The sequence below is a fragment of the Delphinapterus leucas genome, chromosome 11 (assembly GCF_059928025.1).
Source record: "Delphinapterus leucas isolate spDelLeu-1000000601 "Yukka" chromosome 11, BTC_Dleu_Yukka2, whole genome shotgun sequence".
Taxonomy (NCBI): domain Eukaryota; kingdom Metazoa; phylum Chordata; class Mammalia; order Artiodactyla; family Monodontidae; genus Delphinapterus; species Delphinapterus leucas.
In genome coordinates, this window is record NC_143139.1 from 79389509 (window position 1) to 79410611 (window position 21103).

The 21103-nt window shown below is 41.9% G+C and overlaps 1 protein-coding gene across 1 annotated transcript in view; it reads right to left on the reverse strand.

Moving 5' to 3' along the window:
* LOC111168723 (uncharacterized) overlaps window positions 1-21103 on the reverse strand; it is a 567745-nt gene that overhangs the window by 91307 nt on the left and 455335 nt on the right. The window contains exon 3 of the transcript XR_004024460.2: window positions 13034-13117. The gene's annotated coding sequence lies outside the window, so the exon portion shown is untranslated. The remainder of the gene's footprint in view (window positions 1-13033; window positions 13118-21103) is intronic.

Below are 21103 nucleotides of genomic sequence, written 5' to 3' on the forward strand. Positions count from 1 at the left end.
AAAGGGACAAAGAGAGCAGGGGCACATGAAGAATTATAGCAGTGACCTGAGATGGCTGAAACTAAACCATCTTCTCTTGCCCTAATGGTACCAATTGCAGGTGACTGGTGGGAGAGCAGTGGGAGCAGAGAAAGCTATTGAATACATGTTCATTACTTAACACATAATTACCGTTGAGCCAGGTGCTGTGTTGGGAGATAAATCAGGTCACTGTCCTCAGTGAGCTCAGTGCAGAGCAGGAAACAAAGGTAAACATCATTAGAATACTGTGTTCTAAGTACAAGAATAGAGCTATACAGATGGCTGCACAAAGGAGAGATGACTAGGGTGTGGGGAAGCTGTTTGGAAGGGAGGTGTATTAGTAATCTGTTGCTGTGTAACAAATTACGCCAAAACCTAGTGGCTTAAAACAGCACATGTATGTTATCACACCACTTCAATGGGTCAGGAATCTGTGCACGGCTTAGCTGGGTCCTCTGTTTCATAGTTTCTTGTGAGGCTGCAATCAAGGTGTTATTCCAAGTATGCAGTCTCATCTGAAAGCTCTACTGCAAAAAAGACCCACCTCCAAGGTCTGTGGTTGTTGGCAGAATCCATTTCTGTGTGCACTGTTAGAGAGAGCATCAAGTCCTCTCTGTTGGCTGGAGGCTGCCCTCGGATCCTTGCCATGTTGACCTCTCCACATGGCAGCTTGCTACATCTAGTCATTCAAGCCAAGAAGGCAAGGGAGAGAGCTTACTCGTAAGATCAACATCACAATTATTTGTAACCCTACCATGGAAGTGACACCCCATCACACTTGCCACGCTAATTATCCCACTACTTTTGCCAGTGCTTGGCAAATCACTAGGGTTCAGCCCAGACTCAGGCAGGAGTTGGGGGGGTGGGTGTTGCACAAGGGCATGAATACATGGAGGCAGGAAACACTGGGGTCCTTCTTAGAAATAAGTCTACCCCAAAAGGACTCCTGAGCTGATTCTTGAAGCAGGAAAAGTTGATCTCAGTCTACATGTGAGAAAAGTAGAAGGTTGTGGAGGAGACAGGACAAGAAAACAAACCAAAAAAAGGGAATAAAAGGATAAATGTTATCTTATTTCTTAAGGTGTTGTCTTGGAGGAAAAGAACAAAGATGCACTTTAAACAATGGAAGGAAATTAGACAATTGATACAGATAAGGGAAGAATAGGGGTGAATTTTGAAGGGAAAAACAAAGACTTAGTCTTGCTTGTGGAATAGCTGAAAGCCACACTGCTGATGAGGGCGATTTTCCTAGACTTATTTTGAACTGGTGAGTGGATAAGAGGTCAGAGTGACAGAGGTGGGCATGTGCTGAAACAAGGATGGCAGCCACAGTCGTTCCCTTGGGTTTTTGTCTTTATTTCCCCAAGAAATAGACCTCTTCAGGCTTCCCTGGTGGCGCTGTGGTTGAGAGTCCGCCTGCCGATGCAGGGGACACGGGTTCGTGCCCCGGTCCGGGAGGATCCCACATGCCACGGAGCGGCTGGGCCCGTGAGCCATGGCCGCTGAGCCTGCGCATCCGGAGCCTGTGCTCCGCAACGGGAGAGGCCACAACAGTGAGAGGCCCGCGTACCGTAAAAGAAAATTAAAAAAAAAAAAAAATAGACCTCTTCATTAGACTGTGGTGGCCATTTAATTAATTAATTAATCACTTCATGCCAGTCGCAACACTTTCCTGAGTCTTTTTAGCTTTTAGTGTAGCCCATGTTCTCATGTGCTTGTTTCCCTCATGTGCTTATAAAAAAGAAAAAAAATGATGGCAAAGAATCATAGCCATTACATTGAGTATTTCAGCCTAGAATTTGACTTTCTCACTGGTCTCCATTATTCTGGCCAAGATTTAAGTGATTACAATGAGGAAGGATGATGAGTGCTCTCAACTGAACTCTGGAGTTCAGTTTGGTCACTCTCTTCTGCCTTGATGTCCACGGTTATAAAATGGGAATAACAGGACCTACCACCCCTATCTTTTCTAGTTGATGTCACTATTGAATGAGATAATGTAGTCAATACAGTTTAGAAATTATAAATAATACATATAATACATAAGAAAGTAATTCGTTCCACAAACGGTTATTGAGTGCACTGCACAAGACACAGTGCAAATGTCTAGAATAGAACCCAGCCCTTATGTCTGAGTGGCTCAACAGTATTGGGAGAGAAAGACAACATTTCAACACATCCTTAGGATACAATTTCCTAAATGTGATGACAGAGACTTATACAAAAGCCATTAAGGCTATTGACAAATTTATTGCATCATATATTTTCTCCACATCTTTATTGGGGTATAATTGCTTTATAATTTTGTGTTAGTTTCTGCTGTATAACAAAGTGAATCAGCTGTATGTATACATATATCCCCGTATCCCCTCCCTCTTGCGTCTCCCTCCCACCCTTCCTATCCCACCCCTCCAGGTGGTCACAAAGCACTGAGCTGATCTCCCTGTGCTATGTGGCTACTTCCCACTAGCTATCGATTTTACATTTGGTAGTGTATATATGTTGATGCCACTCTCTCACTTTGTCGCAGCTTACCCTTCCCCCTCCCTGTGTCTTCAAGTCCATTCTCTAGTAGGTCTGAGTCTTTATTCCCGTCCTGCCCCTAGGTTCTTCACTAACACATGTCTCTTTTTGAATTATGGTTTTCTCAGGGTATATGCCCAGTAGTGGGATTGCTGGGTCATATGGTAGTTCTATTTTAGTTTTTAAAGGAACCTCCATACTGTTCTCCATACTGGCTATATCAATTTACATTCCCACCAACAGTGAAAGACGGTTCCCTTTTCTCCAACCCTCTCCAGCATTTACTGTTTGTAGATTTTTTGATAATGGCCATTCTGACTGGTGTGAGATGATATCTCATTGTGGTTTTGATTTGCATTTCTCTAATGATTAGTGATGTTGAGCATCCTTTCATGAGTTTGCTAGCAATCTGTATATCTTCTTTGGAGAAATGTCTATTTCTTCTTTGGAGAAATGGTCTTATGCCCATTTTTAAATTGGGTGGTTTGTTTTTTCGATATTGAGCTGCATGAGCTGCCTGTATAGTTTGGAGATTAATTCTTTGTCAGTTGCTTCGTTTGCAAATGTTTTCTCCCATTCTGAGGGCTGTCTTTTCATTTTGTTTATGGTTTCCTTCGCTGTGCAAGAGCTTTAAAGTTTCATTAGGTCCCATTTGTTTATTTTTGTTTTTATTTCCATTACTCTAGGAGGTGGGTCAGAAAGGATCTTGCTGTGATTTATGTCATAGAGTGTTCTGCCTATGTTTTCCTCTAAGAGTTTTATGGTGTCTGCCCTTACATTTAGGTCTTTAATCCATTTTGAGTTTATTTTTGTGTATGGTGTTAGGGAGTGTTCTAATTTCATTCTTTTACATGTAGCTGTCCAGTTTTCCCAGCACCACTTATTGAAGAGGCTGTCTTTTCTTCATTGTATACTCTTGTCTCCTTTGTCAAAGACAAGGTGACCATATGTGTGTGGGTTTATCGCTGGGCTTTCTATCCTGTTCCATTGATCTATATTTCTGTTTTTGTGCCAGTACCATACTGTATTGATTACTGTAGCTTTGTAGTATAGTCTGAAGTCCAGGAGCCTGATTCTTCCAGCTCCGTTTTTCTTTCTCAAGATTGCTTTGGCTATTCGGGGTCTTTTGTGTTTCCAGACAAATTGTGAAATTTTTTGTTCTAGTTCTGTGAAAAATGCCATTGGTAGTTTGATAGCGATTGCATTGAATCTGTAGATTGCTTTGGGTAGTATAGTCATTTTCACAGTGTTGATTCTTCCAATCCAAAAACATGGTATATCTCTCCATCTGTTTGTATCATCTTTAATTTCTTTCATCAGTGTCTTATAGCTTTCTGCACACAGGTCTTTTGCCTCCTTATGTAGGTTTATTCCTAGGTATTTTATTCTTCTTATTGCAATGGTAAATGGGAGTGTTTCCTTAATTTCTCTTTCTGATTTTTCATTGTTAGTGTATAGGACTGCAAGAGATTTCTGTGCATTAATTTTGTATCCTGCTACTTTACCAAATTCATTGATTAGCTCTAGTAGTTTTCTGGTAGCATCTTTAGAATTTTCTATGTATAGTATCATGTCATCTGCAAATAGTGACAGTTTTATGTCTTTTCCAATTTGTATTCCTTTTATTTCTTTTTCTTCTCTGATTGCTGTAACTAAAACTTCCAAAACTATGTTGAATAATAGTGGTGTAAGTGGGCATCCTTGTGTTTTTCCTGATCTTCAAGGAAATGCTTTCAGTTTTTCACCATTGACAATGATGTTGGCTGTGGGTTTGTCATATATGGCTTTTATTATGTTGAGGTGGGTTCCCTCTCTGCTCACTTTCTGGAGAATTTTTATCATATAGGAGTGTTGAATTTTGTCGAAAGCTTTTTCTGCATCTATTGAGATGATCATATGGTTTTTATCCTTCAATTTGTTAATATGGCGTACCACATGATTGATTTGTGTATATTGAAGAATCCTTGCATTCCTGGGATAAATCCCACTTGATCATGGTGTATGATCTCTTTAGTGTGCTGTTGGATTCTGTTTGCTAGTATCTTGTTGAGGATTTTTGCATCTATGTTCATCAGTGGTTTGGGCCTGCAAGTTTCTTTTTTTGTGACATCTTTCTCTGGTTTTGGTATCAGGGTGATGGCGGTCTCATAGAATGAGTTTGGGAGTGTTCCTCCCTCTGCTATATTTTGGAAGAGTTTGAGAAGGATAGGTGTTAGCTCTTCTGTAAATGTTTGATAGAATTTGCTTGTGAAGCCATCTGGTCCTGGGCTTTTGTTTGTTGGAAGATTTTTAATCACAGTTTCAATTTCATTACTTGTGATTGGTCTGTTCATATTTTCTATTTCTTCCTGGTTCAGTCTTGGAAGGTTGTGGTTTTCTAAGAATTTGTCCATTTCTTCCAGGTTGTCCATTTTACTGGCATAAAGTTGCTTATAGTTGTCTCTCAGGATCCTTTGTATTTCTCTGGTGTCAGTTGTTACTTCTCCTGCATCATATTTTAAATATTCATCTCATAAATACTTTTGTGAAATCACATAACATTTAACAAGTATTATTGTGCATCTTTTTGTGTGTGTGTGTTTGGTTTTTTTTGTCACCATGGTGTGGTTGTTAAGCACATGACTCTGGAGAAAGCCTGCCTAAGTTCAAGTCTTGGCTGTGATACTTTCAAACTGTGTGAACTCGGGCAAGTTACTTAAACACACTGTATCTCATTTTCCTCTTTTTTAGAATGTGGATGATAATAGTATCTATCACATAGAGGTATTATGAGGGTTAAATAAGTTAGCATAAGCGAAGCTCTTAGAACAGTGCTCGACATGTAATAGGCACAGTACAAGTGTGTGTTCTCATAACCATGGGCAAAGTCCTATGCCGGGCCCACGGATACAACGCTGAACAAGAAGAATGTAGTCCCTGCTTCCTAGTAAGTTGCAGCTTAATGCATGAGTCTTATGCTCCATTACACACCAAATCATCTAAGCCAGGAGCCTGGAAGTTACCTGAGACACATCTCTCTTCCTCAATTCCACCACTGCTCACCCAGTCCTCATAACTGGTCACTGAGTCAGATCATGTACATTTTCTAAAGATCCCATATCTGTCCCCTTCTTCCAAACTCCATGACTCCCACATTCATTCAGTAACTCATCTTCCCTCACCTGTATCAGTGTCTTTGGCCCCAGTGCCTCCTTCATGCTGTTGGTTGTGTGTCAGTCTGAACACCTTTACCCATGACTCAAACCCCTGTAGTGTTCTTCACCACTTCCTGGAACAAAATCAAATTCCTTAACAAGACCCTTCATAATATGCTCCTGGAACATCTCAACACTTTCCCAGAGGCAGTGTTGCATAGTGGTTTAAGGACACAGACTCAGGAGCCAGGTAATCAGAAGCGAGCTCCACCATTTACAAGCTCTATAATCTTGGTCGGATTAATGATTTAACATATATAAAGTACTCTGGCACAGAGTAAGCATTATATAAATGTTAGCAGTAATTATTACCTATGCAGTCTTATCTTGAATCTCTCTTTCTTAACTCCTCCATCCTATTACAACCATATAGAACCATTGTTCATTCCCTGTATGCCATCTTACCTGTTTATCTCATTCCTCTCATCTTCCTATGTGATAGACAGACCCTAGGGTGAACCCCAATGAGTCCCTCCTTCTGGTGTTCACAGCTCTGTGTAATTCTCTGTCCTTAGGTGCAGGTCAGACCTGTGATTTGCTTCTAACCAATAGGATATGTCAAAGGCAATGGGATTTTGTTACACTGTATAAGACTCTGTCCCAGACTAGACTAGAGATTCTCCTTGCTGGCCTAGTGAAGTAAGAGGCCATGTTGGAGAAGATCACATGGCAAGGAACTGTGGGCAGACTCTAGGACCTGAGGATGGCCTCCATATAATAGCCAGCAAATTATGGGGCCCTCAGTCATACAACCACAAGGAAATGAAAACTGCCAACAACATGAGTGAACTTAGAAATACATTCTTCCCCAATCAAGCCTCCAGATGAAAATTCAGCCCATCTTACATCTCGAGTATGGCCTTGTGTGACCATGAACAGAGAACCCAGCTAACCCATGCCCAGACTCCTGATCCACAGAAACTGTGAGATAATAAATGTTTACATCATTAAGTTTATGGTAATTTGTTACACAGAGATAGAAAACAAATATACCTTCATTCCCATTCTCTTGGTGAACTCCTATTCAAACCTCTGTTGAAGTGTTACCTCTTCTGTGAAGGCTTCCCTGATGCTCCCATGCACAGATGGCCTCTCCCTCCTGATCCCCCTATGGCACCTCTTGCTCCCTTTCATAACAGAAGAGTTGCACTGCATTGCATTTTTACTGTTTACTAAGCTCTAAGTCCTTAAGGATGGGAGCTATATTTTATTCATCTTTGAATTTTCAGTTTCTGTAATACGATGTCAATTTTGTAGGAGAAAGGAAGGAAGAAAAGGGAGGATACCAGGGCAACTAAATGCTCAATAAATGTTTGTTGATAAGGGAATGAATAAACAGCACTTTGATTATTTTCTTCTCTGGTCTATTGAATTCCTCAGAGACGCTTTCATTTCACTCTGATCGGCATCTCAAATATTGAGGCTATCATCATAATAGATGACTAAATTATCACTAACTGGATTGCAAGCGAAAAATGAAAACAGCATTGAGAAAAGGATGCTACACCAAGAGAAATATTTTTATTTACTTTTATTTTTAAAAGAAAACCTGGGCAGAATAAGGTCCAAATAGTAGATGAAGAAGTGACGGGGGTAATTTTTTCAGTATGGCAAATACTGGAAATGCATGTTGAAATAGACCAATTGATAGGAAACGTGGATAAAACTCAACCAACTTGGAAAAGATCTCTTTTAACTTTATTCAACAGAGATAAACAATAGAACTAGCAAGAGTCTCAATTTCTCAAACTTTTTATGAAAAAAAAATCGAGTTATTTAATTTCTCTGAAGGAAAAGTAAAACAATTAAATTACCACTTCTTCCTTCTGTAAGATCCTTGTCACTCCAGAGTGCATAGTTACTTATCCTTATTGTGCAGACTTCTTGTTTACCTTGTGTGTTATGTTATATCCAAAAGGAAACAAAAGCAGAAGAGGCCCACTGTACATTATATATATATAAAACCTGGCTGAAGCACACTTTAATCACAGGTAAATTCTGAATTGTTCCTGGAGTCTGCTTTCTGCAGATCAGGGCCACTGAGGGCAGGCAAATGATGAGCAATCCAGCTGCTGGGATGGAATGATGGATGGGTACATAGACAGGCACCTGCTGTTAACATTCAGTGACAGCGGCTGCCCTACAGTGTTATGATACCTGCTGAGAGGAATAAGCATTAACTTCTGACAATAACAGCTACTTTGTGTTGCATGTGTGTCCAGGAACTTTTCAGTTTACCCACTGTGTTGCTTAAGGAGATATTATACACGTCAAACATGTCATTCCCAGTGCCTGGCACTTAGTAGGGATATAGTAATATTAACTGAACATAAATCTGAATTGCTGCTCCTAAATTGTTCCCTGCCTTTGGGAAATGAATACCTGTGATTGGAATTGGCGTTACCGATACTTAGGTCAATTTGGATGGTATTCTGGCCTGGTAGGCCAAACGTTGAAAGTTTAAGGGTGTGACCTGACACCTGATAGAGAACTGTTTCTTTTAAACTTAGACTTGTACAATGCCAAAAAGAAAACACAAAAACAAGAACATTGGATTTGACTATGATCTTTTGTGTCCAAGAGGGAAAAAAAAAAAAAAAAAAAGGCCAGTGAGTTGCTGGGGAAAACAACAAACTCAGTTAGTTGGTTCTATCAGAGCAGCAAATGGACTGTGTTTCTCTAAGCTTTGTACAGCCTGGGAGCCTCCCTTCTTGGGCCACCCTGAGTCTGCTACATAAGGATAAGGACTGTCTCAGTCTCCTATTCCTGCTTCACAAATTACCACAAACTTAGTTGCTTACAGCAAAATATATTTATTCTAAGAACTCCAAAATCAGTCTCACTGGGCTACAGTCAAGTGGTCTACAGGGCTGGTTCCTTCTGGAAGCTCTGAGGAGAGAACTGGTTTTCTTGTTTTCTTTAAGCTACTGATGGCTACTTGTATTTCTTCGCTTCAAGACACTTTTTCCATCTTCAACACAGCACCCAATCTCTTCAGCCTTCATCACACAGCCTCCTGCTCTGATAGGACCCTTATGATTACATCAGGCCCACCCAGATAATCCAGGATAATCTCCCACACCTCAAGATGCTTAACTTAATCACACCTGCAAGATCCCTTTTGCCCTATCAGGTAGCATATTCCCAGGTTCTGGGGATTAGCACGTGGATATCTCGGAGGACCATTGTCCAGCCTACCACAATGATTTAGTCACAAATCTAATTGATAGAGTATTGAGAATTCAACAAAACAATGCAAACTTAGGAACAAAACCAAATCTTGGACTAACAAATGTGCTTTTAAGTGTAAACAGGGCATGTTGTTTTGAGTCTTTCAGCCAGCTGTTTCTCAACCTATTTTCCTTCCACAGGACAAGGTAGCACACTTGAACTTCTCATCAATAAAGATTGCTCACTCCCTATCATCTCAGTATTCCATGGCTGAGAACCACTGTGTTTAGCCCTTGAGAAGTCCACAGGGATGAATAATTTCCTAACTTTTGCTGTAAGGATCCTCTCCTGGACCCCTCTGTGATCCCCTGGTGACCAAGTACGTAAATTTATTTCTGATTGTGTTTAACAAACTCGGAGGGAATTTACTCACCCTTTATCAGCATAAAAATGTCCTCACATCATGCTTTCTCCTGACTGACTTCATTTTCTGCCTCAAGCTCAGCCAATGCAAAACAAAATCAGCTCCTGGGTTTTTACATCCTGTGCCTTGTACTCATCAGGCCTATCGCTTCCAGTGGGTGGGTGAAAATTGGGAGCTAGGGGAGAGTGGGCTGGGTTGAGCCTGATTCATTCCTCCTGGTTTAGTTGGCTCCTGACATCATCAAAGACCAGTGTTCTATTATGTTTCCTGTATTAGATAGTGGCAGAGTTGCCAGCTGGGAACAGCTTGCCCTCTGCCCCTGCAATAAAGCCAAGCAAAGTCTGACTTGCCAATCTTGTGCCCCATCAGAATATCCATGGGGAGAGATTTTTCTCTACTTAATTAGAATCTGTCGTAGTGGGCCCACCAGGCCCTGGGAGCCCAAAGATGCTCCTACACAGCAGTTTTCCTTCTTTCTCTCTTCTTTTGGTTTGGCACTGCCTTGTCAACAGGTGTGATCAAGAGTAAGGAGACATGCAGTGCCAGTGCTCCCGTTCTGGTCCAGGATGAGAACCCACGACTGAAAAGATGGCACTCACAGCATTAGGCAGGCTGCCACGAAATCATCCTTCCTTGGCACTGGTGCCCATGGTGAGCATCTAGGCAACTTTTGATTGGGCACCATGCCCTCCAAACAGATGGGCATGAATGTAGGCAGGCAAGAGACCATTTATTTATATCAACTGTATTTGCTGAGGGCAAGGTTCCCAGCTGGGAACATCAAAACAGCTCTTTGTCCTGGCCGTCTGCAGCTCTGATGGAGGTGAGGCAGCCTTGCAAATTCAGCTGGATTAATCTTGAAAAATAAGAACAATGTTTCTATGGACACCAGGGGACATTTTTGGCTCCCTTCAATGGTTCAGAGTACAGAGCAGGCTGGTCCCAAGTCATTTTAATAAAATCTCCCGTCCCTGTTGGGATTTGGTGGGAGAGAGCCAAAAAAGCTTTCCAAATAAGGCCAAGTTTAGGTGAACAGAGTTAGCCTCACACGGAAGCCGGCTTTGTAAGTCTTTTTACACACAATGGTGTGGCTTCCAGAGAAAATTAAGCTTAAGTCACCAAGGCTCAGGTGCTAGGAAAGACATTCTGGTTGATCTCACCACTGCACCATTTTTCTAAGCATCCATTGACCTTCCTGTTGTCCCTCTTGTAAATGATGGATGGGATCAAGTGTAAGCTTAAAGTGCAAGGGTAGACCTTAGGGCCAACTTCCATAAGAGCTTCAGTTGGCTTTAAGGGTAAATAGATAAATTTTAAAAGAATTATTACCTATATTTAGACAATACAGAGCAATTGAGCAATTGTAGAGGTCTCTGAAGAATACAGCCTTATTATTAATATTAGTATTAACTACTAAAACATACCGCTTGCTTGACAATGCATCTGGCATGGTCTTAAGCACTTTGCAGGCGATATTTCGATTCATTTTCACAATAATCCTATGGAGGTGGGTACTATCATTAGTATCATTACAGATGAGCAAACTGAAGTTCAGAGAGACTGACCCGAAGTCACACAGCTAGTAACTGGGATAACCAGGGTACAAACCCAGGACTGCCTGACAACAGAGCCCACGGCTACCCCCCTTCCTCTAGAAACACTGAAAGCTGCCATTCTGTTTAGTAATTGGCTTGCTAACTTGGGGATGTTTCTTATAACAGGTTTAGGCCAATGTTTCTCAAACTTTAATGTGTCTGCAGGTCACTGGGGAGATTCTGCTAATATGCAGATTACGATTCAGCAGACTGTGTTCAGTAGAACTGACCTGATTCGGTAAATTTCTGCAATTCTAATAAGCCCATGAAGGTGGCACCCAGCTGCATCGAGAGCGGCGAAGTTTCAGGGTAGAGCACTAAGTCACATAAAAATGACCAAGGAAGCTTTTAAAAATACCAATGCCCACGTCGTACCCCCAGAGATTCTGATTTAATTGCTTAACAACCACTGGGTTAGCGATTCTCTTACTCACCAGCTTTTGTCATTTATTTGAGACAGGAATGCTGAATTCTAAAAGATGCCCTTGGTTGCATTCCTTGCAGATGGAAAATAAGACAATGGATGAAGATGCGTTGTTGGAGGGCGCTCCCAGTTCCTAGTCAGTTTCTTCTCGTGATGCTGATTATATATAACAATCCCAGAGGCAACTGATGGGATGGACCTGTTACTCACAATGGTCTTGAACGTGAACAGCTGGGAGCGAGAGCAGGCTGAGATCAGCAGCACCGCTGCGATCGTTTAAGAGCAAAGTGTGACAAAATGTATGTTGATGGAGGTGACAAAAAATTATAATCAGAAACATCATCTTTCTATGGCATAGGTTTTGTTGATTGTTATTTTTTGGTTGAGAGGATCTGAATAGGGAAACCCGGAGCCATTCAAAACTCTACTGTGTCAAACCTTTCATTAATTACACATAACAAGCAATAGTATGGATCAGGTGCTCAAGGATTCCATTTATTAGAGAGGAGCAATTGATTCCATGTTGGCGGATATGTGGCCATGGCTCTTTCTGGGGTTTCCTGCTAAGTGTGATCAAACCAAAAGGACTATAGATTATTAAATCCAAATCAATATTTTTGCTGCAAAAGCAAAGCATTCGATGAGAGGGGAAAATAAAGTATCCTCTTTTCAGAAGATTTCAGCCTCATGTATTATCGATGCAAAGATGATCAGATAAAAACTAGATTTTGGGGTTTCCCTGGTGGCGCAGTGGTTGAGAGTCCGCCTGCCGATGCAGGGGACACGGGTTCGTGCCCTGGTCCGGGAAGATCCCACATGCAGCTGGGATCATGGGCTGGGCCCGTGAGCCATGGCCGCTGAGCCTGCGCGTCCAGAGCCTGTGCTCCGCAACGGGAGAGGCCACAACAGTGAGAGGCCCGTGTACCGCAAAAAAAAAACTAGATTTTGGCAAGCTGTCAAATAAAAACTGCAGAGCGAATCAAAAATTTGTAAAATAGTATTGAGTTATTACAATTCTATTATAGATACCAGTAATCACTTTTACTGAAACAAACCTCTTATATGACTGTATAGCTGGGATGTTACGGTACGAGGATTTAGGACTCGACCTCATTTGGGGGAGGGGTAAAATACCACAAAATTAAAAATAAAATGTGAAGAGTAAACGATTTAGTCACAGTTCAGTAGCAGATTGAATAAAAACAATAGGGTTTTAAAAAAGAATGGCAGTGTTTTCCTTCCTGGGCTACATTCTGCTGACTTCCTTGGAAACTTACTGGCATTAGATTCAGAGCAGGATGAATTGCTTTATAGAATCTGTAAACTTAATGTGTGCATGTGCCACACATGCACAACGCAAGACATTGGAGAGGAAAAATGACTTGGTGAGATATTTTGTCACTTACGGATTTTCTTTTATAGAAAGAAGTCCCAGTTCTATACTTTTATTAGCTGTCTCGTTTTATGTAGGAGCCTTCTCCCTCCCTTTTTGGGACTAAAGCTCTGACAAAGCCAGAAATATATTCAAGAATGGAGAGATGGCTGTCACCATTCCTAAATATTCAGAAGATAATCGCCAACCAAAGTTAGAGCATCTTGACATAAAACATCCCTTCAGCTCCCAAGCCGATTTGCCTATCCAGGATCAAATAAATAGCTGTAGTTATAAAATCATACATACTGATACGTAGTCAGCATCAGGAAAATGACACCAAGAACGTGTGACAGGGATGGCTGCTTTCTCTCCTTGGCTTTTCCTCCATACCTGGGCAGAGAACAAAGACAGTTTCTTGGAACTAAAAATGACTCTGAAGGAAGGTTAAGTGTAGAATGCAACCAGAAGCATCAGCCCTGGGTTTTCCCACTTTAGGGCTAAAAATGAAAGGTGACATTATTATAAGGATTTAAATATGAAACAACTTTGTCTTTAAGAAACAGAACTGACTCCATGTAAATGGACTTTGATCAAGAGGCTGAAAGGGGGAAATGTTTTACTTAATCAGACCCAGAGCCAAACTACCCCATGCCATGAGCCATTTCAGTTCTACTTGGGGATGGGAGAGTATGGTCAAATTTAATTCGACTTTGATAGGCGAAACTTTCATGTGAATTACATATTTGCCAATTTGCCTTAATATTAGACACTTAACACCTCACCTAAAGTGCTGATGCCAGGAAAGCCTGCAGGATTCATCATTCCCTATGCCTGAAAGAGCACAAAAAACTCAGATTCTCTGCCATGACCTATGAATTATGTTGAATCATTATTTTTGACTTGATGGTTCATTCATGTCACTGTGGCTGTTTTCAAGAATGTAGGAAAAATGCAGATGCCAGGGGAATTTTCATTTCTTACCTAGAGCCAACTTTAAAAAGTTCCCATGACACTTGAATTTGTCTAGGGTAACTGGTTATACGCTCTGTGGCGTTCATCTTCCCAAGACTAGGGCTTGATTATGCAGTGGTGGTCCTCGCAGTCACTAGACTAGGGAACTCAGCATAAACTAGATTAGGGTTGGAGACACCTCGAGAGAGAACAAATGTGTTGTTTGAAATGGGCCTGTTACATGTTGCGTGTTACGTGCCCTGCCTCATCACGGTCCAGTCAGGAAAACAGAAACGACACTCATGATTTCACACAGAAGGGATCTAGTACACGGAGTTGGTTACACAGGTGCAGATGAGGGCACAGGCCCTTTTGGCCAAAGTACAAATAAAAATCTCTAGAGTGAAATGCTTTCAAACTGCACACAGGGGTTTGGTCGGCTTAACCAAATGCCCTGGTTCAAATTGCATTTCAGCCATTTGGATCGCCTGACTTGCTTCTTTTGGGAGGTATAAAATCTCTCCTCATTTCCTATCGTCAATTGCAACATGGAGTGGCTGAAAACTGTTCAGGCAATTACTGTGCTTCACCAACTGGGTGCCTTTGGCTTGGCCATAACGGGCATTTGGGGTTTGCAATAGCTCTGCTGTCATTTCCCTTCTTCTGGCTGATCCTGATACAAAGTGCTGACGGCTCTGAGAGCATGTCCTCTTGCTCACTGGAAGGGAAGTCACACTCCTGAAAAAATGCTGTTTGCTTTTAGATGTGCCATGATGATGGGAGTGGAAGGGTGGTGGACAGGAGGATAAGGACAGAGGAGATGGCTCACCCCCAATGTTAATCAAGCCACCATTGATGAGTCCTGTTGACTCTGCCTAATTATCTCTCAAATCCATCCCTTTTCTCTATTCCCAAGAATATTCCCACTATGTTCCTTCAGGCCATTTCATTCCTCAGCTTAAATATCACAATGACCTTCTAACTGGTTCCTCTGCCTTTGATCCAAACTTCTTCCTATTAATTCTCATGGCAGTGGTTCTCAGCCGGGGGTGTACCGCCCTCAGCAGCAGCAGGCATTTGGAAATGTGGGAGTGTTTGGGGGTTGTCGTGATAATGGGGGTGGAGGGGATATGCTGGCATTAAGGGGGCAGGAGCCAAGGACACTGAAATACCTAATGTATTCATCTCCTATTGCTCTAGTAACGAAATACCACAAACTTAGCAGCTTAAAAAAATACCCATTTATTACCTCACAGCTCTGTAGATCAGAAGTCTGACAAAGGTCTAAAGGGCTAACGTCAAAGGATCAGTAGGGCCCTGGAGGCCAGGTGGGAGAATCCCTGTCCAAGCACAGTCATGCTGTTGGCAGAATTCAGTTTCATGGGACTGTAGGACTGAGGCTCCAGTTCCCTGGCTGGCTCTCAGCAGGGATTATTCTCAGCTTCTAGGGTCTCCCACATTACTTGGCTCATGACCCCTTCATCTTCAAAGCAGGTAATGATAGGTTGAATTCTTCTTATGCCTTGTGTTTCCTGCCTCCTCTTCTGCCACGTCTTTCTCTGACTTCTGCTTTGCTCTTCCATTTTTAAGGGCCCGTGTGATTAAATCAAGTCTACCCAATCTAAGTAAATCAGGATAACCTCCCCATTTTAAGGTCCTGTCTTGCAAAGTTCCTTTTGCCATGTAACATAACAGAGTCACAGTTTCCAAGAATTTGAACATGGACATCTTTAAGGAGCCATTAATCTGCCAACCACACCTGGAATGATCTGCACAACAGAGAACTGTTCCACCCCAAATGCCAATAGCAGCCTCACTGAGAAATATCTATCTAGAATGCAAATCTGACTGTGTCTCTTTCCTGCCTTAGAATCCTTCAGGGAACCTTCACTGACTTCAAGATGAAATCCAAGGCAGAGTCCAGGAAGGGCTTTATGATCCACTGTCTCTTTAAGCCTCTAGCTCACAAGTTACTATCCTGCCTCTCCTCTTGGCTTCAGCCACACTGAATGATTTTCTGACCATCCGGTGTGTTCTCTTACCTCTCATTCCTTATGAAGTCTCTTTCCTCCACCTGGAACACTCTTTCCCCAAATTCTCACCTACCTTCCTTAACCTAACTTACTCCAACTCAGTTTTCAGGTCTTTCCTGATCTTACTTCCTCATGAAAGCCTGCCATGACCCTTCAAGTCTGAGTTAGGACTCTTCCCACATGCTCCCAGAGCACCTGCATGCCCACCCATACGATTCATCACACTGCTTTGTAATTTCTTGCCTGTTTGTTGGGTCTCCCCTAAGCTCTAAGCTCTAAGAAGACAAGGACAGCATCTGTCTTGTTGCTGTGGTATCCATAGCACTCAGCTCACACCTGTCATGCACTTACAGTTTTATTAAATAAATTACGTGGTCACGTTGACTTTGATATAAAGGGCAGAGTAAATTTGGTTCCGACTCTTCCACAAGAGACATAATCATAACAATAGCCATGTACCAATCTTTGACAGTCAGATAGCATTTTATTAGAACTTTATATCTGCATGAAGTTGGAACTATTATTACTAAATCAGTATTACAGAGGAGGAAACTTTAAGTCAAACAGAATAAATAACTAATCACAGAAGCAGGTGGCCCAGAGTGGGCAAAGCTAGGAACCAAGTCTAGTTTCTGATTCTCAAGCCAACCATGGTACTTTTCTGAACCAACAACTAGTGTCTTATGGTTTATAAAGCATTATGTCACAGAGTCCTTATAACCTCACTATAAGATAAAAATGTTGATCCCTTTCTCAAACATGAGGAAAGAGACTCATCAATGTTAAGTGACCAAGGTCACACAGTATATGTGGAAAATTCAGAACTAGAAGCCAGATATTCCATTCCTTTTGCTTTAACCATATCACCTATTAACTAGGAAGATGGCAGAACTTGGAGAGTAGAGAAGGCTATCTTGGCACTTTATTCTCAATTTCTTCAAGTCATCATCTCACACCTCCCTGCCCACATGCAAGGAACTTAAACCAGTGAAAAATCTATTTAGACAAATAGGGAACTCCTCTATTCATGAATCATATATATATATATATATATATATATATATACATATAATATATATATATATAATATATATATATAATGTATGTGATGAAAAGAAAGAGAATTATGTGAATTTAACATCTAAAAAGATGATAAGTGATTAATAATGGCAATTACCTTAAGAATAAATAGATTACCTTAGTGATCACAACACCTACGTGAAATAAAATCTAACCTTGAGGTGGAAACATCTGCCACCATAATGTATCACTCAGCACTCTTTTGGTTCCTTTGTACCCAACCTCCAAGATAGCCTCCAATAGTCTTCATCTCTTGGTATCCACATCCTTGTATATTCCCCTCCCACAATGAATCATGGCTGACCCATATCAACAATAGAATACTAAAGAAGTGACAGTGTGTAACTTTCAAGGCTAAGTCATAACAGACATTTGCATCTTCCACCTTGATCTCCTGGATTCCTTGTTTTAGGAGAAGCCATTCACCATGTCATAAGAGCACAAGCAGCTCGGTGGAGAGGTCTGTAGGAAGAGGACGTGAAATCTCCTACCAACAGCCAGTATCAATGTACCACCATGTGACTAAGTCACTTTGGAAAAGATCTTCCAGTCCCAGTCAAGCCTTCAGGTGACTGCAGCTCCAACCAACACTGAATGAACCAACCAACCCCAAGTCAAGACCACCCAGACAAGCAGCTCCTGAATCTCTGACCCACAGAAACTGTGAGAGATAATAAATGCATATTGTTGTCTTAAGCTACTATGTTTTATAGTAATTTATTAGACAGCAATAGACAGAAATACAGGTTGCAAGTGACAGAACTCCAATTTGAACTAGCTTTAAACAGAGTGGGACCTTTTAACCTATGTAACTATAGGAAGGTCTGGGGGTACATGGCTTCTGGAAAATGGAATGAGGAACCCAAAAGGAATCAGATCCTTTTCTTTTATCTCTCATCTCTGTTTCTCTCTGCGCATGTTTTATTCTTAAGGCAGAAAACACAGCCACCAAAATAATCAGGTGTTACATCTCACTTTCTCCCATCCCAAGGTCTGAAAGCCTGGAAAGTGCTCCAATTGTCCTAACACAGATCGCATGCCCATCCTAGACCAATCAGTGTAGGCCAAGCTGGTGGGATCCATGAGAATATGTCCAAACCACATGATTAGGGTGAGGAAAACATTTCTTAGAAGTGGAGCGGGGCAGGCAGAGTTTCCTTGGAAGTAGAACAGTAGGCCCACTGCCCACTGTGTGTTTGATTAGGAGCATGAGGGTGCATACATGCATGCTCAGGGTTGCTCTGTGCTAATCCCCTGGTGACACTTGACATTACTACTTTCACGTATCATTTCATCACCTGGCCCTAAGGACAAGCTTCTGACCAGCAAGAAGATCTTATCAGCCAAATTTCCAATAAGAAGTAAATCTTGGGGCTTCCCTGGTGGCGCAGTGGTTAAGAATCCACCTGCCAATGCAGGGGACATGGGTTCAAACCCTGGTCCGGGAAGATCCCACATGCCACGGAGCAACTAAGCCCGTGCACCACAACTGCTGAGCCTGCGCTCTAGAGCCCGCAAGCCACAACTGCTGAGCCTGCACACCACAACTACTGAAGCACGCGTGCCTAGAGCCCGTGCTCTGCAACAAGAGAAGCCACCGCAATGAGAAGCCCACGCACTGCAATGGAGAGTAGCCCCCGCTTGCCGCATCTAGAGAAAGCCCGTGTGCAGCAACAGACCCCATGCAGCCAAAAATAAATAAATATAATAAATAAATTTATTACAAAAAAGAAGTAAATCTTGTTTTTCAAAGAAGGAGGGGAAAAAGAAAAGAAAAATTAACCCAAAGCAGCTCAATATTAGAAAACCCTTTTTAAAATGCTTTCCCTAGAATGTAGCACCTAGAAAATGAGGTAGAGAAATGATAATAATTAATGATAACAGACACCATCTATCAAGCACATGTCAGATACATGAGGTTTCTGGATATCACACAATTTGCCCCATCTCACAGAGCAGGTAAGTGCCAAAGCCAAGGCCACACCTGGGTCTGTTTGTCACATAAGTCCAAGCTCTTAATCACTATGCAAAATACCAGAGATGGGGTCACATAAGTCCAGGCATTATCCAAGTTCCCGTTTAGCACCTAAGCTAAACAGAGGTGGAGCAAGCTGAACACAGCTCAGGATTTGTTCTCCTGTATCTAGCTAGACCTCACCTCAGCACTCCTCTGAGCTCCATCTGGGAGAACTGAAATCCAGCCCACACCTGCTGCTCTTGTCTATGAAACAGACCCAAGGCAAAGGTTTTCAGAATTTTTTTATAGCAAAACCTCTGCTTTTCATTGTCCTCAGAAATAAGCTTTGCTAAACCAGTTTCACTTTTGGGTGGCTCTCAGAGGGAGTTACATAAAAAGAAAACCCACGTGACTCATTGTGGCTGAGAGCAAACCACGTGGAACAAAAGATTTTGAGTGTGCATCAAGGCAGGCATGCCATCATCAGTGACAAGTGAGGTCAACATGCAGTTGAGGACCGTTCCTGTGGCACATCAACAATCAACTGTGTCTTAGAGAAGATATACCTCCATCTCATGGTTTCCTTATCTGAAAAGTGGAAGTAAATCACATATCTCACAGTTATTGTGGAGACCACTTGAGGTATCATTTGTAGAAACACCCAGCACGGTACTTGATAAATATTGCTGGAATTTGTCTTTCATAAACAGGAATTTGTTTTGTTCTGTGCTTTAGTGCACGAGACTTTTCTCCTCAAGGAAATTATAAGTTCCTTATGTCAGAGACACCCTATTCTTCCTGTTCTGTACTCTACACATCACCTATGAGCAGGTAGTGCTTGATGTACTAACACAGTGGGCTGTGCTGGGCTCCATGGAGAGCACATTAAACAAACCAGCAGGCAGGATGCTTTCTGGCATGCTGCAATATGCCCTCATTTCAACCAGGTAACAATAATATGGATGAATACCTCAAAGGTTGGATAAACAGATATCCAAGCTAACAGGCTCAGTGGCTGTAAGAGACAAAAGACAAAAATATTTATAGATAGATATAAATATTTTAATCCTACAAGTCAAAAATAGTGTCAGTAGGTATAGGAGGTCAGTTGATAGGACCTACTCCTCCACTACCTGATCTAGGCAACCATGCCCTCTCTATGACCCCTTTGACAAGGAAACCCAAGGCGGCCACGTTTCAAACCACATGATCCTATCACCTTACTCAGCTGCACAGATGACTGGACCAGCGCTAGCATTTTAAGATACAACTAGGCACAGAATGAAGAATTGGGCCAATCAGATTCCTTCCCTTGGGCAACTGTCTTAGTCTGTTTGGGCTGCTGTAACAAAATACCATAGACCGAGTGACTTAGAAACATTTATTTCTCACAGTTCAGGAGTCTGGGAAGTCTAAGATCAAGGTTCTGGCAGATTCAATGTCTGGCAAGAGCTGCCTCCTCGTTCACAGCCATCTTCTCTCTGTCACCCCACATGGAGGAAGGAAAGTTTCTTTAAGAAGGGCAATAATCCTATCATGAGAACTCCATCTTCCTGATTTAATCACTTCCCAAAGGCCCCCACCTCCTAATACCATCACCTTGGGGGTTAAGATTTCAGCAAATGAATTTGAGAGGGACACAAACATCCAGTCTCTAGCAGAATGTGAACCTAGAAATACCGAGAGAATAAGGCAGTGTAAGATGGAAGTTAAAACTGAAAGTATACTATTAGGAGGTAGATTACAGTAGGAAATAAAGACTGGAGTCAGATGGCCTGGATCCATGTACCAGCTCTGTTAGTTCCTACCTGTGTGATCTTAAGCAAGATACTTCACCTCTCTGCATCTCAGTGCCCTCATCTGTAAAATGGAGATGATCATAGAACCTGCCTTGTAGGCTTAATGTAAGGATTCAAAGAGTATATGAATATGGAAAGTTCTTGAAATGATAGCTGACATATAGTTAGTGCCATACAAGTGATGGTTAGTATTACCAGGTAGACTCCAGGATCAAGGCAAATCCATGCCATGTGCAGGCCATTATGAGAAAGCAGAAACTATGAGAGACCATAGGAAGCTGGTCAATACTGAGGGATAATGAAGCATGTGCAGGGAGAAGCCATGAGTCACAAAGACCCCCTAGCTCATGAGAGAGATACACAGAGCATAACCTGTCTTGAAGATGAATTTCCTCCAATTTCCTTGAAATGGACTCCCTGGAGGATGGGTCAGCCTGCCTGTTCTCTGAGCTGGGCAACCTAAAGAACCTAAAAGCTTGGTTCAAGAAGGACCCTTAATAAGCAGAAGCATTATGTCTTTACTGCTAGGAAGTCTGCAAAGGCTAGATGGAAATAA